The sequence below is a fragment of the Macaca nemestrina genome, chromosome 9 (genome assembly GCF_043159975.1).
Source record: "Macaca nemestrina isolate mMacNem1 chromosome 9, mMacNem.hap1, whole genome shotgun sequence".
In the NCBI taxonomy this organism is placed as follows: domain Eukaryota; kingdom Metazoa; phylum Chordata; class Mammalia; order Primates; family Cercopithecidae; genus Macaca; species Macaca nemestrina.
The window spans coordinates 71255776-71282368 of NC_092133.1; the positions used below are offsets into that span (position 1 = coordinate 71255776).

At 42.4% G+C, this 26593-nt stretch overlaps 1 protein-coding gene across 14 annotated transcripts in view; it reads left to right on the forward strand.

Moving 5' to 3' along the window:
- Positions 1 to 26593, forward strand: part of LOC105465996 (lysine acetyltransferase 6B) — a 205506-nt gene that overhangs the window by 50181 nt on the left and 128732 nt on the right. Inside the window, exons 1-2 of one of the 14 annotated variants that reach the window (XM_071069765.1) lie at positions 16278 to 16401; positions 19443 to 19481. The exons of 10 other annotated variants lie outside the window; for them this stretch is intronic. The gene's annotated coding sequence lies outside the window, so the exon portion shown is untranslated. 3 more of the 14 variants (XM_071069766.1, XM_011714720.3, XM_011714724.2) reach the window with 3 other exon arrangements.

Consider the following 26593-nt stretch of genomic DNA (forward strand, 5'->3'; position numbering starts at 1 on the left):
GTTACTTCAAGAAAGACAGTGAGCAGCAGGTCCTTTAAAAATTAAAGGAAAATAGGCTCCTGGATAGGTGTGAGATGGAAATGAATTATGGCACATATGAGAGCAACAATAAATTATCCCTTACTAACAGTAACCTAAGGGAAATGCCCGGCATTGTGTCTGACACAGACTAGATACTCAATAGTTCCCTTCTCATACTTGCTCAGCCCTGTTTGAACCCAGACTGAGAGCAGCTCAAAATATGCAAGTATTCCATGCTCACAGAACCTGAAAACAACAGAAGTGGCTTCTAGGCACATGGGCTCCCATCCTTGCAGCAGCTGGTGTAGAGGTTGCATGACAACTTGTGAGGATTTTGCAGTAGCGTGGGCTCAGCTACATGGCCTAAATAAAGGTCTCTTTCAACCCTGAGATTCTGTAAGTTTCTATTTTTTTTTAGACAGAGTCTCACTCTGTCACCCAGGCTGGAGTGCAGTGGCACGATCTCAGCTCACTGCAACCTCCGTCTCCCAGGCTCAAGTGATCCTCCCACCTCAGCCTCCCGAGTAGGTGGGACTACAGTTGCATACCACCATGCCTGGCAAATTTTTAAAGTTTTTTTGTAGTGACAGGATCTTACTATGTTACCCAGGCTGATTTTGAACTCCTGAGCTCAAGCGATCCTCCCACCTCAGGCTCCTGAGTAGCTGGGACTACAGTCTTGCGCCACCACTCCTGGCTAATTAAAACTTTTGTTGTTGTTTTTTTTTTTTTTGTAGAGATGGGGTTCTGCTATGTTGCCCAGGCTGGGTGAACTTCTGGGTTCAAGTGATCCTCCCACTTTGGTCTTCCAAAGTGTTGGGGTTACAGGCATGAGCCACTGCGCCTGTCTTAGTTTATGTTTTAAAGTCACTGAGAGACACGAAAACTAAATGGTCCTGGGTTGGAGGAAAAAAAGTTACTATAAAGGACAGTATTGGGAAAATTGGCAAATTTGGAATATGTACTGACTATTAGATGATACTGTTATATCAATGTTAAGTGTCCTAAGTGTGATAATAAACTATGGAAATGAAAAGAATGACCTTGTTCTTAAGGGGGGGTGAATGATCATGGTCTTTACAACTTATTCTCAAATGATTCACAAAAGAGAGAGAAAGCAAATGTGGCCAATTTTAAAGGGCATATGGGTGTTTATTGTATTATTCCTGCAACTTTTCTATAGGTTTGAAATTTTTTCAAAATAAAACTTTTTTGCCCAGGCATGGTGGCTCATGGCTGTAATTTCAGTGCTTTGGGAGGCTGAGGTGGGAGGATCGCTTGAGGCCAGGAATTGGAGACCAGCTTGGGCAGCATAGAGAGATCCCGTCTCTACAAATAAATGAAAGAAAAAAAAAGCCAGATGTGATGGCATGTGCCTGTGGTTCCAGCTGCTCAGGAGGCTGAGGCAGAAGGATCGCTCGAGCCTAGGAATACAAGACTGCAGTGAGCTGTGATCGTGCCACTGCACTTTAGTCTGAGCAGCAGCAAAATAAATAAATAAATAAAACAAAATAAAACTTTTTAAAGGTCACTGAGGCTGCTGTGTGGCCGGCGGAGCTATAGAGGAGCAAGGGTAGAGGAGGGCAGGCCTGGGAGGAAGCCTTTGTGAGGATGGAGGCATAGACTGGGGTTTTGACAGTGGGGATGGAGAGATGAGGACAGATCTGAAATATGTTTTAAAGAACATATTTAACAGAACTTGCTCATGGATTGGATGAGATTTTAGGTGAGAGAGAGGGAGGTAGATGTTCCCCACTTGGTGCACCCTGATGGTTGCAGACTGAATTCCAATAGAATCTTCTCCCCAAGGTCTTTTTTATTCCCTCTCTCTTCCTCAATTCAGCCACTCTATGAGTAGTTAATACAGGTATTTATTTCGCAGATGAGGTGAGACGTAGAGAGATGAAATGACTCATTCAGAGTTATCAGGTGCAGACAGAAATTTTACTCTACCCAGAAAACCAAAACATAGGCATGAAATCAGTGTTCTTCAAACTGAATCGTCTCTCATTAATTGATTGTGAAATCAACATGAGTTCCTGTCAGTGTTAAAGAAAAAAGAAAAAGAAACAATAAAAATATAGCATGCCTTGTATAAAAGGGTAAGTAATGTTTCATGAAACTTGTTTTAGTTTCATATTCACATATGTATATACTAGGTCATGATGTGAACGTATTTCTTACTTGAAGTTATGAAAAATTGGAAAGGCACATACAGGATCATTGTAGAAGGAACTTATGTTATCAGAGGTCCTGTAGTCCCCATGGGAATAAGAAAGCAAAAGACAAATTCACTTGGGCGGCTACTGTAGGTTGTCATATGTTGTTTATTTCTTCAGTGATTGATAGGCTGTAAGTCAATGTTTTCTTAGTTGATTTCTTTTTCTTTCTCTTTTTTTTTTTCTGACACAGAGTCTTGCTCTGTCACTCAGGCTGGAGTGCAGTGGTGCAATCTCGGCTCACTGCAACCTCTGCCTCCTAGTTCAAGGGATTCTCCTGCCTCAGCCTCCCGAGTAGCCAGGATTACAGCCGTGTGCTACCACACCCAGCTAATTTTTTGTATTTTTAGTAGAGACAGGGTTTCTACCACATTGGCCAGGCTGGTCTCAAACTCCTGACCTCAAGTGATCCACCCACCTTGGCCTCCCAAAGTGCAGGGATTACAAGCGTGAGCTACCATGCCTGGCCTTTCTTAGTTGATTTCATAGTCATCCTCTACTTCCAGTCTTGCCATTAGCAAATATTGAGTGCTTGCTGTGTGCAGGGTTAGAGAAGTTGCTTCTCTGTGTGAGATCTATGTTTTGTGTGTGGAGGGTGTGTGTGTGTTTGTGTGTTTAAAAATAGACTTCATTTTTTTTTGAAGAGCAATTTTAGGTTTACAGCAAAATTGAGTGGAAGGGGCAGAGATTTCTCATGTACTCCCTACCCCTACACATGCACAATTTTCCCCATTATCAACATCCACCAACAGAATGGTTTGTTACATCTGATGACACATTGTAATTGCACAGCCTTATCATGCAAAGCCCATAGTTTACATTAGGGTTTACTCTTGGTGTTGTATATTCTATGGGTGTGAGATATATGTTTAAAAATATTTTTATTTGATAAATTGGGGATAATAGTCATTTCACAGAACAAAATGTTGGATAAATTAAATTAGTTAATAAACACAGGGTGCTTTAAACATTCCTAGTGCAAAATAAGATCTTGTTGTTTGTGGTGGTGGTGGCTATTCAGGCTTAAGGTCTAGATTCCACTTTAGTATGTAAGTAAATAATAGTAGTCCTGGCTGTCATCTGTGTGTGTAATGTAGTAATCAGTTTTGTTTAGCTAGTTCTCATGTGTAACACATTAAAGCAATCTTGATTAGTGAGGGGACCTCATTACTAGGTTACCATTAAATGGTAATGTTAAGTGACCAAAGTAATGGAAAATTGTCTTCCTTTTTTTCTTTTTCTTTTTTTTCCCTTGAGATGGAGTCTTGCTCTCTTGCCCAGGCTGGAGTGCAGTAGCTCACAGCAACCTCCACTTCCTGGGTTCACGAGATTCTCCTGCCTCAGCCACCCAAGTAGCTGGGATTACAGATGCACGCCACCATGCCCAGCTAATTTTTGTATTTTTAGTAGAGACGAGGTTTCACCATGCTGGCCAGCCTGATCTCGAACTCCTGAACTCAAGTGATCTGCCCACCTCAGCCTCTCAGAGTGCTGGGATTACAGACGTGAGCCACTGTGCCTGGCCTGTCTTCCTTTTTCTCAAACATTTAGTTTGCTGTTTCTTGATCACATATCATCCTTCTTTCCTTTTGAGGTCAGGGGAGATAATTTTTACTGTATGTACTGCTGCATCTTCACAAATTATCATCTGAAAAGCCTTCTCAGATTTGACAAATGAAATCTCTTTTCATTCCCAGGAGGAACTTGCTAAACCAATGAAGTTCAAAATTCTAATTCCTGTTCCTTTCTAGTGTGCACCACTTTATTCATCTTGAATAAACATACAACCTCAAGCATCCTACAAGGCAAATAGATTCCTTTTTAATTAGTGGCTGTATACACAGAATTTTATCATCATGAAATTTATAAACCAAGAAGGGAACAAATATTTACACTTGCAACTTCATGTCAACATTGCCCACTATTTGAAGAGCTCTGAAAATGTAAATGTATCACCCCCTCCTTCATCCCCCACTCCCCACCCCCGCCAGCTTTTAAACTATGGTAGTAGAAAAATAGGTTTCAACTTTCTAGGAGCACATCTACTATGTAGGGAATGTGGCAGGTACAAATAAGTGTTCTTTATTTGTGACTGGCATTACTTTTTTTTCTTACAAAGATTTGTTTCAGAAGCTAATCTTCAGTTTTTTGGTTGTTGCTTTTTGTAGTACTATTTCTAAGGCACCTCCAAGTAGAAAGGCAAAATTTTATTTTGTGAAGTTACTGCTTTGATAGTTCCACAGAATTATTTCTCTATTTAAGTAGGCCTTTTATTCCAGGACAAAATTAAGCCAGCCAGAAGGTTTCTGGGAGAAAAATAATGAAGAGCTGAGGTGTTAATGTGGGCAGTCTAATGCTTGATAAAACTTTTGGCCGGGTGTGGTGGCTCATGCCTGTAATCGCAGCACTTTGGGAGGCTGAATCACCTGAGGTCAGGAGTTCGACACCAGCCTGGCCAACATGGTGAAACTCCATCTCTACTAAAAATACAAAAGTTAGGCATGGTGGCGGGCACCTGTAATCCCACCTACTTGGGAGGCTGAGGCAGGAGAATCGCTTGAACCTGGGAGACGGAGGCTGCAGTGAGCCGAGATTGCACCATGCACTCCATTTTTTGTTTGTTTGTTTGGCCCTTTTCAGGGCCAGATTCCGTCTCAGAAAAGTCTTGCTCTGTTGTTCAGGCTGGAGTGTAATGGTGCAATCTCGGCTCACTGCAGCCTCAACCTCCCGGGTTCAAGCAATTCTCCTGCCTCAGCCTCCCGAGTAGTTGGGATTACAGGCATGCACCACCACGCCTGGCTAATTTTTGTATTTTTGGTAGAGGTGGGGTTTCACCATGTTGGCCAGGCTGGTGTCGAGCTCCTGATCTCAGATGATCCGCCCACCTTGGCCTCCCAAAGTGCTGGGATTACAGGCATGAGCCACCACACCCAGCCAAGAAAACTTTTAAAGATGTATAAATATGCAGTGATTTAAAAGTCTCAATCGAAGCTTGTTAAAATGTATTGAAATAATTTAGGAAAAGAGGGGCTGATTTTGCTGAAATTTGAGAGATGTATACTCTTTTTCAAGGCTTTACAGCAGTTTTAAAAAATATTTTAGTTTTTTGTAGGCAGCTTCTGAACCAGAGTAAGCTCAGAGACTCCCTTTACTGCAGTTTTGATGCTGCAGAAAGTGACTCTGCTTAATTTCAGCTGTTGAGGATGTTGGTTATACTATGCCAGATCAAAAAAATGATTTTACATTACTTAGTTTGTTAAAATATGTTTAATAGGTTAATCTTTTTTCAAAGCATCAAAAATAATTAAGATGAAATATCAGATAAACCCCATGTCTAGAATGAATAATTTAGTTCTAAACATCCTGGAAGCGAAGGAGAAAAGAACAAGATGTTGGTTTATAAAATTCTTATTGTCAAATAAGGAAGCATAGAAGTTTGAAGAAAGATAATTTGTTTATGTTTTTATTTTTTCTTTCTGAATTTAGTAGCAATTTATGTTTGGCTTCTAATCCTATATTATCATCAAAGAGTAATAACATTGGTAATCTTCCCTCCCATTCTACTTCATCCTCCCCACTAAAGGGAAATACCAGATTATTAAAAAAAAAAAAAAAAAAAAAGCATGTTGGTTGTACAAAAAGAAACATTTTAAATAAATAAGAAATATATGTATTGAAATGCAGTCTCCCTGAGTGATACTAAACCCCTGTCCAAGTGGGCATTTCTCAGCCCACAGAAAGGGATGGCATTAAATCACAGCTCAATGGAGACATTTTTGTGAGGAGCTGTGATGGTTTGTGTTTAGCAAACATGTATTGGGCATCTCAGATTTGCCTGTTAGGGATGCAACAATGAGTGAGATACTATTTGTTCACTTAAGAAACTCAAAGAGGGGGCTGGGTGCGGTGGCTCAAGCCTGTAATCCCAGCACTTTGGGAGGCCGAGACGGGCGGATCACGAGGTCAGGAGATCGAGACCATCCTGGCTAACACGGTGAAACCCCGTCTCTACTAAAAAATACAAAAAACAAGCCGGGCGAGGTGGCGGGCGCCTGTAGTCCCAGCTACTCCAGAGGCTGAGGCAGGAGAATGGTGTAAACCCGGGAGGTGGAGCTTGCAGTGAGCCGAGATCCGGCCACTGCACTCCAGCTTGGGCGACAGAGTGAGACTCCGTCTCAAAAAAAAAAAAAGAAACTCAAAGAGGAAAGGGGTTGACTTGTTCAGTCAGTGACTTATGGAATATTTCATACTCATTCATTTATGGAGTACTTTTTGTAGGTATAGTGCAGCGTGGTCAGCCAGGGAGACTGTAGTGGGTGCATTAGTAACTAACCATACAGCTAATACTAATGTTGCGGGCTGACGGGGTTTGGGGTGAACAAATTACCCCTAAAGCTCAGGAGTTCTAGACCAGCCTGGGCAACATGGTGAAACCCTGTCCACTAAAATACAAAAAATTAGCCAGGCATGGTGGTATGTGCCTGTAATCCCTGCTACTCGGGAGGCTGAGGCAGGAGAATCACTTGAACCCGGGAGGTGGAGGTTGCAGTGAGCCAAGATCGTGCCACTGCACTCCAGTCTGGGCAACGGAGCAAGACTCCGTCTCAAAACAACAACAGCAACAACAACAACAACAAAAAGACATTTGTTTTGCTGGGGAAGGCTTTGCAGAGGGAGGTAGCTTCTTCTAGATTGAGATTTAAAGTCAAAGTCCATCCATAAAGTAGGGAAGGCATTTTACATAGAGGAGTAGCAAGCTACCGGGATCAGAGGTGTGAACCAGGGTGCATGTTTGCATTATGGTGAGTGGTGTCTGGCCAAACAATATGTGGCTCAGGGTCTTTCTGCTTCACCATCTTTAGCATAGAGGCCTTCCTTGCACTCACTTGCTCATCTCATTCTCACAAAATAGCTGCTTCATACGTAGGCCCCAGCTCTCTGTTCCCACAGAGGAAAGAGGGAAAATGCCAAGGGTAACATCGGAAACTTCTTCCTTTTTATTCAGGAAATGAGGCACTCCCCAAGGCTTCTGCTTATATTTCATTGGCTTAAGCTGAGCCATACGACTATCACTACTGGCAAGTAGTCTGGGATGTCAAGAACTTAGCTTCCCAGTCTCTTTGGTTAGAAGGCAAAGGAGAAGATGGTGGGAATGGGTTTGCATCAGTCACTACACATTATCTGCTTTATTAGGGAAACATTATCTTAGTATTGTTACCAAGTTCAAGGTCTTTTCTAGGATGATCAACCATCCTGGGTCGCCTGGGACTGAGAGTTTTTCTGGGTTATAGGACTTTGAGTGCTATAGCCTACAACCCTAGGAACACTAGGATAGTTGGCCATCCTAGTATTTTCCCATATCCTCTGTTGTCCAAAAATATGGAAGCAGGTCACTTCTTGACACGGGAGCTGCCTTGACTGGGCTTAAAAAGGCCTGAAAGGCAGCTTAATAATTTATAATGAGAAATAAATGGTATTGGGTCAGGGGAGGATACTGGAAGCAGAGCTCCGTGGGATTTGCTTGGTGCATGTGAGATTTTGAGAAGAGGTCTTAGGGCTACTATATTACCCAAATTCAGGGGGCTCTGTTCACTTTGCCAGCAGCTTGGGATTAATTCTGTAGTGCTAATGTCATTCCGAGAAGCCTTTCAATGGATCTGAGCTCAGGGTTCTTAGTCCCCCTGTTACTGAAGCTTCTCCCCTAGACAGTGTCATTTTTGATTTTTCCTTCCTTTCTAAGCTTCTGGTGCTGACTAGTCTCCCCTTCTAATGGACAGTGTTTAGATATGTTATTGTCTAAAGGTAGATCTGGCCAGGTGCGGTGGCTCATGCCTGTAATCCCAGCACTTTGGGAGGCCAGAGTTGGCAGATCACCTGAGGTCAGGAGTTTGATACCAGCCTGATCAACATAGTGAAACCCCATCTCTACTAAAAATATAAAAATTAGCTGGACATGGTAACAGGCGCCCATAATCCCAGCTAATTGGGAGGCTGAGGCAGGAGAATCGCTTTAACCCAGGCCAAGGTTACAGTGAGCTGAGATCATGCCATTGCACTCTAGCCTGGGCGACAGAGCGAGACTCCATCTCAAAAAATAAAAATAAAAATAAAGGTAGATTAAAAAAAAATCGAGACGTAATTTGAGTATCGTAAAATTTAGTTCTTTAAAGTGTATAAATTCAGTGGTTTTTAGTATATTCACAAAGTCATTCACCACTGTCTAATTCCAGAACGGTTTTCTTACCCCAGAATGAAATCCTATACCCATTATCATCACTGCCCATGTCCTGCTTCGCTTAGACTCTGGCAACCACTGATCTACTTTCTGTCTTGATGACTGTGTATTTTAGACATGTCATATAAATGGAATCCTGTAGTCTGTGGCCTTTTTAAAAAAAATCATTGGCTTCTTTCACTGAGCACAATTTTTCAGGTTCTTTTAAGATGTAATATGTATCAGTACTTCATTCTTTATAACTGCCAAATAATAGTTCTTTGTATGAATATACCACATTTTATTTATTCATTCGTTAGACATTGATGGTTCTACTTTCTGGCTGTTATGAATGATACTACTATGAACATTTGTGTACATATCTTTGTGTGGACACATGTTTTTACTTCCCTTGGCTGTATACCTAGCGGTGGAATTGCTGGTCTTCAGGTGTGTCTTACTGATATTTTTTTTGAGATGGAGTTTTGGTCTGTTACCTGGGCTGAAGTGCAGTGGCGCAATCTCAGCTCACTGCAACCTCCACCTCCCAGGCTCAAGCAATTCTCCTGCCTCAGCCTCCCGAGTAACTGGGATTACAGGTGCGCGCCATCATGCCCAGCTAATTGTTGTATTTTTAGTGGAGATGGGGTTTCACCATGTTGGCCAGGCTGGTCTCGAACTCCTGGACTCAAGCAGTCCTCCTGTCTCGGCCTCCCAAAGTGTTGGGATTACAGACGTGAGCCACTGTTCCTGGCCTTATCTTACACTTTTTTTTTGAGACAGACTCTCACTCTGTCACCCAGGCCGGAGTGCAGTGGTGCAGTCTTGGCTCACTGCAGCCTCCACCTCCCAGGTTCAAGCCATTATCCTTCCTCAGCCTCCGGAGTAGCTGGAACTACAGGCGCACACCACCACACCCAGCTAATTTTTGTCATTTTAATAGAGATGGGATTTCACCATATTGGTCAGGCTGATCTCAATCTCCTGACCTCAGGGGATCCACCTGCGTCGGCCTCCCAAAGTGCTGGGATTATAGGCATGAGCCACTGTGCCCAGCCATTAAGGAGGCTGTGTCTGTAATATCCCCTGTGGGTTTTATAGTTGGACTCTCACTGGACAGCCTCGTTTTTCTAAGATTTGGGGGCTATAAGGATCAGAGTTGTCCCCAGTTGACTCCTTTCACCTCGGCCATAAGGTTACTGTGAGGCTTCAGTGAGTTAATCTGCATAAAGTAAGGTGTGGCCTGTACCCTGTACGTCACTCAGTAGTGGTGATTTCACTGCCCTTTGCCTCCTGCCTTTGGCTTCTGGCCGTCTCCAAACGCCCCATGCCTTCTGTGCTCTGCCCTCTCTTGAAACACAGGAATCTAAAACCATTCATTGATACTTTTTGACTGATTATACTGAAAACAATTGCATGTTATCTCATGCAGAATTTTCATGTTAAACCCTATGTTGCGAGGATACCACTAACCAGCACACAGATGGCGGTGGAGATTGATTGATTGAGATGGGGTTTTGCTGTGTTGCCCAGGCTGGAGTGCAGTGGTGTAATCGTAGCTCACTGTAACTTTGAACTCCTGGACTCCAGTGATCCTCCCATGTCAGCTTTCCAAGTAGTTGGGACTACAGTCTCATGTCACTATGCCTGGCTAATTTTTAAAATTATTTTGTAGAGATGGGGTCTCGCTATGTTGCCTAGGCTCATCTCAAACTCCTGGCCTCAAAGCGATCCTCCTGCCTCAGCCTCCCAAAATGTTGGGATTACAGGTGCGAACCACCACGCTTGGCTGGGGATGGAGTTGTAGACACCAGAGGCTTCCTTCTGAGTCTGACCTAGAAGGCACTCTTGGTGGGTGCCATGGGATGGGGAAATACAGTCAAAAGGAACCTGCTGTTCCCGCTGCTTCTCCACCTGAAGCGGATGTGTCTGCTGGGGCTGCTGGAGTCTCCATCTTCACTTAAACTTCACTTAAGAGCTGAAAGCTCTGCCCCTTCAAGATTTTTCCTGCTGTCTCTCCTTCCCTGCTCAACCAGAGATTCCTCTTATTCTTCCTCTTACTATTAATATGAATCTGGCTCACTGCCTCTTTTCCTTAACCTCATCCTAAAACTGTCTGATGCATATTTTATATGTTCTTGCAAGTTTGACTTTTAGTTAATATTTTACAGTAATTTCATTCCTCAGCTATCCTCTTGTCTGATACCCTGGAACTCATTCCTGTGCCTATCAGTTCTCACCTCTGGTAATTAGCTTTGTAAAAAACAAATGTGACATTTGGACATATTCTCTTATTAGTAAAGGTATTGTTGTATATGAGACTAATACTGTGCATCTGTAACAAGTTGTTCCACCTTGTGAATACTAATGTAATTTGGAAATAAACCTTTCTTTGTTAAAGACTTTTTCTACATGGGCCACATGTTTCTAGACCTATTTCCTAATAATTTGTGGTTTTCAAAGGTATGTCAATAGAGATGCTGTAGCCAGCATGCCTGGATTCTGTTAGATAAACATTTTGTGAGATTGCTTACTTTAAACAATTGTCTTTAAAAGTTAATTTCTTCCCTAATATCTCAGTAAGGAAATTCTATAGTATTTAAGAAGCCTGATAAAGTCCAGTTAAAACATTTTGCATTGCTCTTTAAACATCTTTTCTGAGGGTTGATGTGTTCATGTTTGTTTGGTTCACATACTTTCTTCTGAATTTTAAGAAAGCTCTGTCAGAATCAGTAACTTGCCTATAGTATATTTTTCATAACCATATGGTTTTCTTTATTAAAAGCAGCTAAGTAAAAATTTCAGTGAATAATAGTGTATATATGGGAATGTATTCCTCATCATTTGTAGCTCTTGAGAGAGTGACTGATGTACTGTTTTCTCTTGAGTTCCTGAGAGTTTATAAAGAGATGACAAACAGTTGGCTATGGGATTGAAATAATGCACATGTAAAATGGAAGGGAAAACATGGAAACAGGTTCTTCCTTTGTTCTTCCCTGACCTTGATGAAATTTTTACCACTTAACATTTTTCAGTAAAGTCAAGGTCAGTATCTGAGCCTAGTATGGTTCTGCTTGCCACTGTCTGAGGATTACTTGTCTTTTTACAGAATGTACATGCTCCCAAAGGAGAAAATACAGTTTGATTTCAGGATGACAAACAGCTCTTCCGGGACAATAGTGTAAAAGGATTATAAAGGTTTTAGGACCACGGGATGGTTTGAAGGGGAAAGGGTGAAATGACAGTTAAGGTTGGCATCACCGAGGTCAGTTGTTAGCTGCCCCCCACATCTCCTGCTGCCCTTCTGGCAGTATTTTACAGATGTATTTCCTTTGATCTTTCCTTTAGTAGGAAGTTGTAGGCTTTAAGATCCAGCAGAAAAAAAATTATGAGCCATTTGTAACCCTTTTGAGCAGTCCTTCAGGTGGAACACATCTCATAAGAGCAAGTGAATGGTCTTGGGTAATTAAAGCTCACTTTATGATTGTACAGTGTGGTGGCCAGCCCAGTGGGAACATCACCAATACAGGTTATAAATGTGTAGAATTGAGACTTTATACCTGGAGACTGTTGGATGACCTCGTCCTCTGCCCCCAGGCCTACCGTTCTGCCCATCTTCATCCAATTCTGTTTTGATTTTTACAAATTATGTGCTTGTTAGTCCTCTCATTGCTTCACTGTGAGGGGAAAAACTTTTCTATTGAGGTCCTGAAGCTGTGCTTTCCAGGACTTGTACTCACGTGCTGTTGAATGAGTCTCAGTGCTCCTAGGAGTCTATAAAAGGATTACAAGGGCTCTTTTCTCTAACTCCCTTATATATGTGTTCTGTCTGCTAGGAGACACTGGCATTTCATGGAGATGGGAGAGAAAAAGACACAGCCTACTTAGACAGTTCCTTTATTCTAACATACATACTCACTTCACATATTCATAGACACCTTCCACCTACCATCAAATTCTGAACTCATAGAAGACTTAGGTTTGTTTGTTTGTTTGTTTGTTTTTTTTGAGACAGAGTCTCGCTCTGTTGCCCAGGCTAGAATGCAGTGGCGTGATCTCGGCTCACTGCCAGCTCTGCCTCCTTGGGTTCATGCCATTCTCCTGCCTCAGCCTCAGCCTCCCTAGTAGCTGGGACTACAGGCGCCTGCCACCACACCTGGCTAATGTTTTTTTTTTTTTTTTTTTTTTTTTTTTTTTTAGTAGAGACGGGGTTTCGCCATGTTAGCCAGGATGGTCTCGATCTCCTGACCTCGTGATCCACCTGCCTCGGCCTCCCAAAGTGCTGGGATGAGCCACTGCGCCCAGCTGGTATTTTTGGTTTTGTGTGCATACCTTTTGAAATCCCTGGGTTGAAAATTTTCTAGGTGTTGTTTGTATACTCCAGTCAAGCCCAGGACATTAAGGGTTATATTAAGATTAGTTTCCTCAGTGACTGTTAACCAGAAATTTTATCTGTCAGGAGAAAGGATTCATGCAACTCTAAGAATGCATTGCCCTCTGCATAGCCTGTTAGCTTTGGCAACCGAAGATAGATGAGACTTAGGCTTCGTTTAAATTTTTCATCGTGATGAGACAAATCTATTATTATAAAAGCCCTACTTTATCAGTGAGAGTGTTTCCTTATGTTGTTTTAATTAAAGGAGCAGTGTGTTTTTAAATTTAATTATGGTACTTTGAAGATCTGATACTAGCTATAAGCTAAGGATTCTTCGGGTTTTCAGGATTTTTTTTTTTTTTTTTTTTTTGAGATGGAGTCTCGCTCTGTCGCCCAGGCTGGAGTGCAGTGGCGTGATCTGGGCTCACTGCAACCTCCGCTTCCTGGGTTCAAGCGATTCTCCTGCCTCAGCCTCCTAAGTAGCTGGGGTTATAGGCATGGGCCACCATGCTGGCTAATTTTTTGTATTTTTAGTAGAGACAGGTTTCACCATGTTGGTCAGGCTGGTCTCGAATTCCTGACCTCAAATGATCCGCCATCTTTGGCCTCCCAAAATGTTAGGATTACAGGGGTGAGCCATACTACCCGGCTGGTTTTCAAGATTTTTAATGCATTTGGAGCAGCGCTATCCTAAAGAACCTTCTTTGATGATGGAAATTTTCTGTATCTGCACAGTCCAATATGGTATGGTAACCACCAGCCACATGTGGCTGTTGAGCACTTAAAATGTGGCTGAGACTGAGAAACTAAAATTTTAATTTTCTTGAAAATGTAAATTTTATTTATTTATGTATTTATGAATGTATGTATGTATGTATGTATTTATTTATTTATTTATTTATTTTAGAGACAAGGTCTTGCTCTGTCAACCAGGCTGGAGTGCAGTGTGCCATCATGGTTCACTGCAGCCTCAACCTCCTGGGCTCAAGTGATCCTCCTGCCTTAGCCTTCTGAGTAGCTGGGATTTCAGCCACCACACCTGGCTAATTTTTAAAAAATTTTGTAGATATGGGGTCTCTCTATGTTGCCGAAGCTGGTCTGGACTCCTGGCCTCAGCCTCCCAAAGGAGAAAATGTCAATTTTTGTAGTCACATGTGATTAGTGGTTATTGTGTTGGACAGCACAGATTTAGAATCTGAGGAAAATCTCCATTTAGTTTAATGCCATCTGAAGCTCTCAAGATTCCTCTTTTTGGTTGGGAAGTTGAGGCTGCTTAAATCTGAAGTTGATAGTGGATAATATTGCTATTAGACCTAATGAGACATTTCTTTAATAAAGATGCAAGTTTATGCAACTTAAATGTGCTAGATATGAACTTTGGGGAGGCAAAAATTAATTCCAGAAATAATTCCAACATAATTAATTGAACAAATATTTAGAAAATGTTTTCTAGGATAAAGAGGTGTAGTAAATATTGTGGAGGACCCAGAGGTGAGTGGGACTTAGGTGGAGCTGCCTATTTTGAGTCCTGCTGGGGAGGCCTTGAAAGGTCAAGGGGAAGCTCTTTCTTTCTTTTTTTTTGAGATGGAGTCTTGCTTTGTCACCAGGCTGGAATGCAGTGGCATGATCTCGGCTCACTGCAACCTCTGCTTCCCAGGTTCAAGCGATTCTCCTGCCTCAGCCTCCCGAGTAGCTGGGACTACAGGCACCCGCCACCATGCCCAGCTAATTTTTGTCTTTTTAGTAGAGATAGGGTTTCACCATGTTGGCCAGGATGGTTTCGATCTCTTGACCTTGTGATCCTCCCACTTTGGCGTCCCAATGTGCTGGAATTACAGGCGTGAGCCACCGCGCCCGGCCAGGGGAAGCTCTTTCTGAGGGAGTAACTTAGAGCACAGAATGCCAACTGGGTTATCATCAGGCTGTAAACAGTAGGATTTGGCTTTGTGTAAGCTGATACTCTTAGGTGGAAACCCAGGGGCAAAGGACAAGCCACAGAAACATAGGCTGCATCTGCTCCTACTCTGTGCTGCCACCTTACCTGCCCATTAAGTGCTGTGTTCTTGACTAAATAATTCATGTATCGCAGAGGGTGTGTGTTCCCACCAACCTCTGGCCCATCCATAACTCAGTGTATTACACTGACCCAGGAACCAGAGCTCACTTCGCCCTGCTTGGAGTCAGGGAACTTGGAACCTAACTGTCCTGGGCCCTCTTTCTGGCAGTTGGGTGAGTCCTGAGGGCCTGATGTGTGAAGCTTGGACAGGCTGGGCAGTAGGTTATAGCGTATCTTGTGAAGGAGACCATGTCAGCAGTGGGGAGCAGAATGCAGTGGAATCAAAGACCTGATCTTATAGTGCAGATGTGAAGGGAGAAGAGCCAACCTTTCTCCACCGTCTCTCTGGGGACAGGGGACCGTCTCACAGGGACTGCACCTTGGCATTTGGGCCTGTCAGACCAGGATCTAGTCATCAGAGTTACCCAGTACCCTGGGGTTTGTTTGTACCAGGTCAGGGATGCAGTTCTGAGGCAGTATGTTACATCTGAGTCTACGGGAGAGAGAGGCGGGGTGACAATCTTGCCACAGGGTGTCCAGACACTCCTGGCCCAGAGACTGAGCCATGGATGGTGGGATGTTTGTCTCTCTGTGTGGCAAGGCTTTAGTCTCTGTTTTTCGTTTTTTGTTTTTGAGACAGAGTCTTTCTCTGTTGCCCAGGCTGGAATGCAGTGGCGCGATCTCGGCTCACTGCAACCTCTCCCTCCTGGGTTATGGCAATTCTCCTGCCTCAGCCTCCTGGGTACTGAGATTACAGGCGCATGCCACCATGCCCAGCTAATTTTTGTATTTGTAGTAGAGATGGGGTTTCACCATGTTGGCCAGGCTGGTCCTGAACTCCTGACCTCAGGTGATCCACCTGCCTCAGCCTCCCAAAGTGCTAGGATTATAGGCGTGAGCCACCATGCCCAGCCTGTTATCTGTTTTTGAGTCATGATGTTAGGATGACCAGGCTGGCACACATATGTAGCCTGGAATGGGTTAGGCTTCTGGCTTTGATGTTAAGAAAGGAAACTAGTGCCGAGTGGAGCGACTCCTGCCTGTAATCTCAAGACTTTGGGAAGCTGAGGCAGGAGGATTGCTTGAGCCTAGGAGTTTGAGACCAGCCTGGGCAACATAGCAAGACCCCACCTCAAAAAAAAAAAAAAGGTAGTTTGGTGTGGGGCGTGTGCCTATAATTCTAATGCCTTGGGCTGAGACACTTTGGGGAGACTGAGACTGCAGTAAGCCATGGTTGTGCCACTGCAGCCCAGCCTGGTTGACTAGAGTGAGATCTTGTCTGGAAAAAAAAAGAGAACTGGCTGGTCCTTCCTGAAATATAGTGCCCACAGGCTGGCAGAGCACTGACTGACACTTACCTCTTACAGAGGTGGGGTCAGGATAGCTGTATGGAAATTCTCCAGTGTGTGGGTTGTACGAGTGTGTCTCATATCCATCCCTTCAAGCACTGCCAGGCCAGAACCCAGTGGAGTTTACAAAGAATGGGTTTCATGTTAGAAGAAAATATTACCTACGTGTAAGTAATCTTGGGTATAGCTGGGAAGTGATGAATAAATTTGACCATTAAAAGATTCGGAATGTCTGTATCACCAAAGACAAAATCACAAATATAATTAAAAGACAAATAACAGACTAGGAGAAAATAGGCCATGTGTAATACACAAAGGATAAATACAGAGTATATAAAGAGGCTTCTGCATATTAATAAGAAAACACTAGAAAAATGGGCAAAAGATATAAAAAGGCATTGGCAGAAAGGGAACAAATGGCCAATAAATACAAAGAGATGCTTAACTTCATTAATAATTAGTGAATTACACATTAAAGCAACCAGATATGATTTTATCCCATCACATTGGCAGAAATTAAAGAGAATAATATTATTTGGCAGCAATGAGGAAAAATGGGTGTACTTTCATATCCTGAGCATATAAATTGTTCAGACCTTTTTGGAGAAGGTAGTTTGGCTGTATCTTTGAAAATAAAATCACGTACTTTTAATTTGGTAGTTTTACGTCTAGTGAAATGCACATGAACACATGCTCATTCCAGCACTGGAATGGTGAAATATTGGAATGATTAAATGTACAAGTGGTACAGCCAGCATATAGAATGCAGTACCTAAAAAGTGTATAAGAGTGTGGTGTAGATCTTTATGCAACTGATGTGGGAGGCTCTCTCAGATTCCTTTTTTAGTGAGAAAAAATACAGAATTATTACATTTATATTTGTAAAGCTCAAAATTTATATGGATTGTATTTTGTAAATTCTAAAACATGCCTTTCAGGTTTTTTAACATTTCTGAAATCAGTGTATCTAACAATTGGTGACATAGTTTACTAATTTAAACTCTTTCTTAGTGAAGCATAATGCACATTGCAAGTGATAAGATCGGCCAGGCATGGTGGCTCACACCTGTAATCCCAGCACTTTGGGAGGCCGAAGCGGGCAGATCACAAGGTCAAGAGATCAAGACCATCCTGGTTAACACGGTGAAACCCCGTCTCTACTAAAAATACAAAAAATTAGCCGGGCGTGGTGACGGGTGCCTGTAGTCCCAGCTACTTGGGAGGCTGAGGCAGGAGAATGGCGTGAACCCGAGAGGCAGAGCTTGCAGTGAGCCGAGATCGTGTCACTGCACTCCATCCAACCTGGCCAACAGAGCGAGACTCCGTCTCAAAAAAAAAAAACCACAAGTGATAAGATCTTAGATTTGATGAAGGATGATATGTAAATACATGGATAAAAGACTCTAAGACAGACATGGGATGGGATTGAGGAAGTGTCAGTGGGGACTTTGTATCATCTATGTTGTCAAATTTTTACAGTGAAATAGTATTCCATTATTGTGTAATGAAAAATTTTTAAAATACATATTTATATTTTTTAGACAAGATAAGGTTGCCTGGATGTCTCTGATGTCTGATCCATTTCTCCACTTGGGTGATTATGCTTGATATTAAGCTTTGAGAACTTTAAGGCCTGGATGGTTGATAGAGCTTTCAGCTTCATTAAGAAGTTAAGTAGCTGTGAAGATTCAGTGGGAGAGAATTGAGAACTGAGGTCCAAGACAAGGGAGGAGCCAAACTCCAGAACCCAGGGCCAGTTGCCTCGTGGGAACCTTTGCATCTGTGTAAAGAGGTTGAAATTCTCACCCTGCGAGGTGGTGCCGGACTTTTTATACTGGACTGGGCGTACCTTGGAGCGAGGCTCAGTGGATGGGAGGCAGAAAATAGATCAAATCAAGGAGCCTTATTCAGTGTCTTTGAAAGAAAAATTCATTGTTTTGGGAGAGAGCTAAGCCCTAGTGGGAAAGAGCCAAAGGAGTAAATGGGCTTTTAAATCTGAGGAATTTACACAAGTCAGGCAGGAGATGACCTGCCATAGGTTGGAGGCAGGCTCTGCTTGGATCCTGTGTCAACAGGGCATAGTGTGAGTGTCTCTCCATAAGTAAGAGCTGTGTTGTGAAGATGAACTCACAGTTCAGTAGTGGCTTTTTGACCAAAGATTACTCTTCAAGAAGGGATAAGGTGTATGGAGTGTAGCTCATTGCCAGGGCTGTGGGAGGCAGAAGAAGGAGAGCACACTCAGCCAAGATGCCATTTGAGCTGGTCACTGTAGGAAACGGAGAATTTGGACGTGTGATTTTTTTTTTTTTTTTTTTTAAAGAGAGAGTCTTACTCTGTCGCCCAGGCTGGAGTGCAGTGGTGCAATCTTGGCTCACCACAACCTCTGCCTCCCAGGTTCAAGTGATTCTCCTACCTCAGCCTCCCCCAGTAGCTGGGACTACAGGCACATGCCAGCCGCCTGGCTGATTTTGTGTTTTTAATAGAGATGGGGTTTCACCATGTTGCCAGGCTAGTCTTGAACTCGTGACCTCAAGTGAGCTGGCCTGGACATGTAATTTTTAAGGAGATATTCAGAAGGAAAGGGATGTGGGCCCACCACTTACAAATGCATACAGGAGGCCGGGCATGGTGGCTTACACTTGTAATCCCATCACTTTGGGAGGCTGAGGCAGGCGGGTCACTTGAGGCTAGGAGTTTGAGACCAGCCTGGCCAACATGGCAAAATCCTGTCTGTACTAATAATACAAAAAATTAGCCAGGCCACTGCACTCCATCCTGAGTGACAGAGCGAGATTCCGTCTCAAAACAAGCAGAAATGCACACGGGAGAATGTGAGGAACTGAGTAGTACAGTTTTCTCGGAGGACACATCTGTTAAAGGGAAGCTGTAGGAAGTAAAATAGAAAAAGGTAGGTTAGGGACAGACCATGAAGAGCTGAGAATGCCGAATTTAGAAATTTGACCTCGAGTCAGTGAGCTCATGTTTTACATTTAATCTTTTGGTTACCAAGTATTTTTTTGTACCATCATGGGTTTGATTTTTAAAATACAGTCACTTTATTTTCTAAGGATTTTATGATATATGTTCAAATCTTGAGTTAAAGGTAGATAGAACACAGTTTGGGTTTTTTTTTTTTTTGGCATATAAATGGTTGAATTTCAAAATTATATTTGTGTTACAAAATTTGTTTTTACTCTCTGCCTTTCAGCATTTGCAAATAACCATTTATCTTTCAAAGGAGATTCCGGTATGTATCCCCATTCAATAAAAGCAAAGAGCTGAGCTCTATATATATAAGAGGTAAAATTGAACATGAGAGGTTTACTGAGCTAGGGGATGAAATGGATGAACATTGTTTGGGGAAAGCTGTGATCCTTGTTTCCTTTGCTATAGTGCAATTTGGAATGGCTTCTTTATTCCTGGCAATTCCTGACAGCATTTCTTTTAAACCTGGCCACCTTTCCATTGCCAGCTCGACCTTGATGTTAGCTGGTGCTGCTACTGCAAGGGCTGCCTTTGGCAGGAAGCCTTCAGTCAACTTTCTGGGCTCTGGTTTTTGGCTCTGCACATGCCTTGCTGAGCTGACCTTAAGAATCTGAAATGTGGAGGGTCATTTTGGGGTAGGGAAATGTGGTGGCAACTCTTGATTTTTCTGCCACGATGTAACTTAACAGAGCCTCTTGTTTTTCCCTAAATGGTACAAGGGTTTGCACTGAAATGGTAATTCATCTGTGTCTGTGATGCTTTAAAAAATAACAGTTTCACTAATGTGTCACAACATGTATTATTTATCATTTTAGTAAATGGATATTTTAACAAGCAACAATTTGCAAATTTAAGCATGGCAGTTAACATGATCCGACATTAAAAAATTAAATAATCTCCTGCCGTCTTTGTCATCAGCCTTGCATTAAGGATTTTAGCTCTTCTGGGAGCTTTCATTTTTTGTTGACTCTGACTGATGATGGCAGATTGTGGTAGTGATCAGAGCTGTGCGTTTATAAATTATTTTTTAGTTGGAACAATATTGGCATGTAATGTAGACTGACAGAATTAACATTGTATATCATTGCCAGTGTTGTTTTGACAGATATTCTGAGTTCTTTAAGGAAGCAGATAGGGAATGTCTGTAATGGACATCTGCTGTCCGCTCTAGGTTGCCCAATGATGAGTCCTGGTAGGTTCTACCTTTTGCTGTGGAAGCCAGCAGAGATCAAATGAGCATTTTCTGTTCTTGCCTCCTAGGAACTGCAGGGGTGGACATGCTTCTTAAGCTTAGCCTGTTGACTGCTTCCACCTGGAGTTTGAATCTGAACAGAGTGTTAGAAAATGCAGGGACAGGCCGAGTGTGGTGGCTCACGCCTGTAATCCCAGCACTTTGGGAGGACAAGGAAGGAGGATCACTTGAGCCCAGGAGTTCGAGACAAGCCTGGGCATAAAAGCAAGACCCAGTCTCTACACAAAGTAAACAGATTAGCCAGGCATGGCTAATTTGTGTGCACCTGTAGTCCCAGCTACTCGGGAGGCTGAGGTAGGAAGATCCCTTGAGCCTAGAAGTTTGAGGTTGCAATGAGCTATGTTTGCCCCACTGCACTGCAGCCTGGGGGACAAAGAGAGACCCTGTCTCCAAAATAAAGGCAGTGACAGTAGTGGCACTGGACTTACTAAAATTATCAAGATTTTCTTCCTGGATAGTCCTGGTTGCACACATCAGTGTTAGTATAGATGGACTTAGCCTTTACTGTTGTACATTTCGCACCGATACCTCTAACCACCTTTTGTGCACATAGTAGCTGCTATACCCCCCATAGCATAATCGGCCTGTGTAAGAGAAGAGTATAAGTCAGTTCCTTGCAAGGAACTCTTAGGGGTAGGGAGCTCTTTCCTGGGGGAGGTGGGGGTTCCTCCTCTCTCTGTCCTACCCCAGTCATTAGAGAAAGACCTCAAGAGAATAACTCAGAGATTAGGGTTGAATGCAAGAGGGTATTGACATCTTCTCGAGCTGCACAGAGGTACCAGCCAGGTGCCGCTGTGGGATTAGAATGGACTCCTGAGAAAGCGATCTTGAGTGAGTGTGGTGTGGCTTTCCTGGAGTTTGGGGATGTCTGTGAATACAGAGACAGGTATCTTCCTCTCATCTGAAAGCCCCCCATGTGGCTGGAGCTGCCCCTGGGGACAGTGTATGGAGAGAGGGCAGCAAAAATGCTTGACATTTCCTGTGGGCCTGGTGGTCTGCATGGAGGACAGCTGGCCCAAGTCTTTTTGAAAGACTTGTCCTGCCTGTGAAGGCTGCCTCCCAGGGCTAGGCCCCCAGCAGAAAGAGGTCGTGGGTGAAGAGCTCCTCAGGGGCAGGAGCTGAGAGGAGCCTGAGAGCTGAGTCAAAGGGCACCCGTTGCCTGCATCAGACAACATGGAGGTCCCAGCAAAGGGGTCTCACTAGAGAGAGCTGTTATGTGGACTCCTGCAAATGGTGGAAGATATTTTACAGGCTGCAGGACCAGATCACAGACAAGTGGGTAGACCTTTTGCTTTCCTCACACTTACCCCCTTTCATTCCTTGGAACCCTCTCTTTTTCCTCACTGCTGTTCTTAGGGGAAAAGCTTGACATTAGATAAAATGAGTTTGGATTTAGACTAGACTTTTTAATAACTGAAAGTTTGGCTTTATTTAAGATAATATTTTCTTTTTAAAACACTGGCTAGAAATTAGTGTTTTGTTGTTTTTTTTTTTTGAGATAGAGTTTCACTCTTGTCGCCTGGGCTGGAGTGCGATGATGCAATCTCAGCTCACTGCAACCTCCATCTCCTGGGGTCAAGCGATTCTCCTGCCTCAGCCTCCCGAGTAGCTGGGATTACAGGCATGCATCACCAACGCCTGGCTAATTTTTGTATTTTTAATAGAGACGGAGTTTCACCATATTGGCCGGGCTAGTCTCGAACTCCTGATCTCAGGTGATCTGCCCACCTTGGCCTCCCAAAATGCTGGGATTATAGGTATGAGCCACCATGCCCAGCCAAAATTCGTGGTTTTGATGTTACTAAATCCTGAAACAGCCTTCCATGATGGCAAAATCAATCAACGATCTCAACCCCAGTAGACTGGAGTGGATTTTAGAATTTAGCATACTATCCCTTATTTATACTCTGCAGGTTTCAAGCATACAACTTGCCAGCAATTACTGTGTTGGCTGAGAAATTTGAAATTTTACTACAGCTTGAACACTAAATTTGCTGACGTAACATACAGCTAATAATAAAGGTCACGTCTCCATATTGGCATTAGGGACCCCTTATGAATTGGCCTGAAACTTTGTAGCCTTTAATCATATTTTTCTCTCTTTTTTTCCCCCCTTAAGATGGAGTCTCCCTCTGTCGCCCAGGCTGTAGTGCAATGGCACGATCTCGGCTCATTGCAACCTCTGCCTCCCGAGTTCAAGCCATTCTCCTGCCTCAGCCTCCCGAGTAGCTGGAACTACAGGCATGCACTACCACACCCAGCTAATTTTTGTATTTTTATTATAGACGGGGTTTTACCATGTTGACTAGCTGATCTCAAACTCCTGACCTCAAGTGATCCACCCGCCTCGGCTTCCCAAAGTGCTGGGATTATAGGCATGAGCCACCGTGTCCGGCCATGTTGTTGTTTTTGGTTTGTTTGTTTATTATGGTTAAAGAAAACACATAACATTAAATTTACCATATTAACCATTTTTAAGTGTGTAGTACAGTAACATTAACTATATGCAACAGTTAGTGCAACAGATCTTTAGAGGTTTTTTATCTTGTAAAACCGAAACTCTGTACCCAGGAAGCAACTCCTGATTCCCTGCTCCTGCCAGCCTCTACCAACCACCATTCTACTTTTTGTTGCTAAGAGTTTGATTACTTTCAACAACTCACATCAGTGGAATAATGCAGTATTTGTCTTTTTCTTAATGGTTTATTTTGCTTAATGTCCTCAAGGTTCATGCATGTTGTAGCATGTGACAAGATTTCCTTCTTTTTAAGGCTGAATAATATTCCATTGTATGGATAGACCACATTCGCTTTATCTAGTTGTCTGTTGGTGGACATTTAGGGCACTTCTGCCTTTCAGCTCCTGTGAACACTACTACAGTGAACATGGATAAGCATAAATCTCCTTGAGATCCTTTTGGCTATATACCCAGAAGGGGATTGCTGGATCATCATTCTGCTTTTAATTCTTTGAGAAGCCGCCAAACTGTTCTTTATAACAGCTATGGCATTTTACATTCCCACCAGCAGTGCACAGAGGTTACCATTGCTTCATATCCTTATCAATACTTGTTTTTTTTTTTTTTTTTTTTTTTTTTTTTTGCCATCCTAATGGGTCCAAGGTGATATTTCATTATGGTTTTGATTTGCATTTCCCTAATGATTAGTGATGTTGGACATCTTTTTATGTGCTTCTTGGCCATTTGCCATTTGTATATCTTCTTTGGAGAAATGTCTTTTCAAGTGCTTTGCCTATTTTTTAATTGGATTAGTTTGTTGTTGTTTTTGATTTGTAGGAGTTATTTATATATTCTGGGTATCAATGCCTTATCAGATATTTGGTTGAAAATATTTTCTCCCATTCATAAGTTGCCTTTTCACTTTACCCTTTAATCATATTATTATTATTATTATTATGGTTAAAACATCAATTGTGTACTACTGAAAAGTTTAGGAAATAATATGACAGATTTTGATCAGGTCTTAAATATCTTCCCAATAGGCCCTATGAGTAAGGCATAAAAAGCTTGAATTAATTCCACAGTTTGACCGAAACACTCTTCTTCTTAATCTTATTCCTTATTTTTTTTTGAGACAGACTCTCTGTGGCCCAGGCAGCCTGGAGTGCAGTGGTGTGATCTCAGCTCACTACAACCTCCACCTCCCAGGTTCAAGTGATTCTCGTGCCTCAGCCACCCGAGTAACTGGGACTACAGGTGTGAGCTACCATGCCTGGCTAATTTTTGTATTTTTAGTAAAGATGAAGTTTCAGTATGTTGGCCAGGCTGGTCTCGAACTCTTGGGATTCGAGTGCTGGGATTATAGGCATGAGCCACCACGCCTGGCCCTTAATCTTGTTCCTATCAATCTTTCCAGCTTTACCTTCCCCAGCATGACTCCCTCTTATCCCCTTCCTCTGTCCAAAGATTCCCTAAAAAATATTCTAACTCTGTATCCTTTCACACACTGCTTTTTTGTTGTTGTTGTTTTTGCCTGGAATATGGGATATGTACCTTTCCCTCTTGTTTAACCTTGTTTTTCAGACTCCTTCTTTTTCTTTTCCTTTGAAGACTCAGCCCAGATATGAAAATGTTCTAGTCAGCCAGTCAGCTGCTTTTCTCTCCTATAGCTTCTTAGGTACAGCCCAGGTTAGCACACTTGTCTGGAAGTATTGTGAGGACTTTTATAAACCCCCTCTCTCTAGGACTGTATGCTGCTAGATCACCTAGCTTAGCTTTGCCTTTTTATTCCTCTGTTGTCATGGGCCTACCATAATATCTAGTCCATAATATTTGTGTACTTTAGTTTTTAATTAATTAATAAATTTATTTATTTATTTATTTTTGAGATGGGGGTCTTACTCCATCACCCAGGCTGGAGTACTGTGGCACGCGATCTTGGCTTACTGCAACCCCCGCCTCCTGGGTTCAAGCGATATTCCTGCCTTAGCCTCCTGAGTAGCTGGGACTACAGCACGCACCACCACACCCAGCTAATTTTTGTATTTTAATAGAGACAGGGTCTCATCGTGTTGGCCAGGCTGGTCTCAGACTGCTGGCCTCAAGTGATCCACCTGCCTTGACCTCCCAAAGTGCTGGGATTACTGGCGTGAGCCACCACACCCGGCCTATTTGTGTACTTTAAATGATTATGGGTAGAAAGAGCAAATGCCTTTTTAGAAATAAGATAACAGAACTTTTTACCAATTGTGCTTCCAAATATGCTTTCTCTTCTAATTTTATCTGCTAAGATTTTGGCAGCTAATTGTAGATTTTATGAACTTACATTGGGTTGCCTTTGTCTTCTGTTATAAAAGCAATAATTAGAGGAAATGATCCTTTTGAGAGGTTGTTTAATGAATTCTGCTTCTTTTAAATGTGCTGCTTTAAATCTTATTTCACGTAAACTGTACTAATGCCCAAATTATCTCACCCTAGATCAGTATTGAACCAAAGTATTATGATGATTAATTTCCTTCTGTTAAATCCCTTATAGTCTTTTCTTTGGTGTGTGTGTGGGGTCAACAATCAAGAAAAGAATTTATTGACTTTACATTTAGTATGGTTTACTCTACTTGATTATTTTGTTCAAGTGTGAATTTGTGTATGGTATAAGATTATGCCATATTGGGATTCTATTTTCTGTTAAACAAATAGCTTTGTGTTTTATTAACTGCCAGTGTTTAAATTTGATGGTTTAAGATTTCAGAGAGCCCTTTTTGTAAGTATTTGAAAGCTTTTATTATAATCCTGAGCCTAACCGTCTTCTGGTTTCACTGCATCCTTCTCCAGCCTTGAAAAAAGCCCCGACACAGACGCAAATGCTGGTATGCACCCCTGTGCACCCTTCCTCTCCCCCGCTCCCCACTCTAACATGACAAGAAGTGTCTGTCCTGGAAGTAATCTGATTGTGCACCTAGAGTACCTGTTTTCTGCCTGGGGAAGAATGCATACTGCTGGACCTAGAGTGGGGGCGAAAGTGCCCTCTCCACTGTGGGGGCCACAGTGGTAGGCACAACCCTTATCCCTCAGCCCCGTTGGTTAACTAAGTCATTTTACCTGCATTAAGCTTTGTGGGCAGAGAAAATTCAGTAAGTCACCACTACCAGGCAACTTTCTTTTTTCTGTTACCCCCTAGCAAGGCATGTAGTTTGCATCCTACAGAATATAAAAGATGGGCCAGCATCTATTCTGTATCTTAGCAGTGAACTTCATCCAATAGGTACTTGATTTTTAAATGCTTTCAACTTGTGTCGTGATTAAATCACTAAACAGGAAGTTTCAGCTTTTCTTTAAAGAAATACATACTATTAAAAATTTAAATGTCTTCATAACTGCTTACGCTCAGTAAATGAACACTAGGAATCTATAAACAGGAATCTGTGGCTCTAAAAATGGAAATTTTGGGGGCTGTTTCATTCTTTAGAACTTGAAAGCACCATAGGCAATTAGCTATAATTCATTTGCAGATTATTTTTGCCATGTTAAGTTAGGATTTTTAGCCATAGCAAGCATAACAAACATACTTTTCAATTATTTTGTTTAGCAAAACACCATGTAGGCCCTCATATGTGTTTGCTGGAATTTTTCTTTGTCAACAATAAATCTACATGTTTCTTTGGTT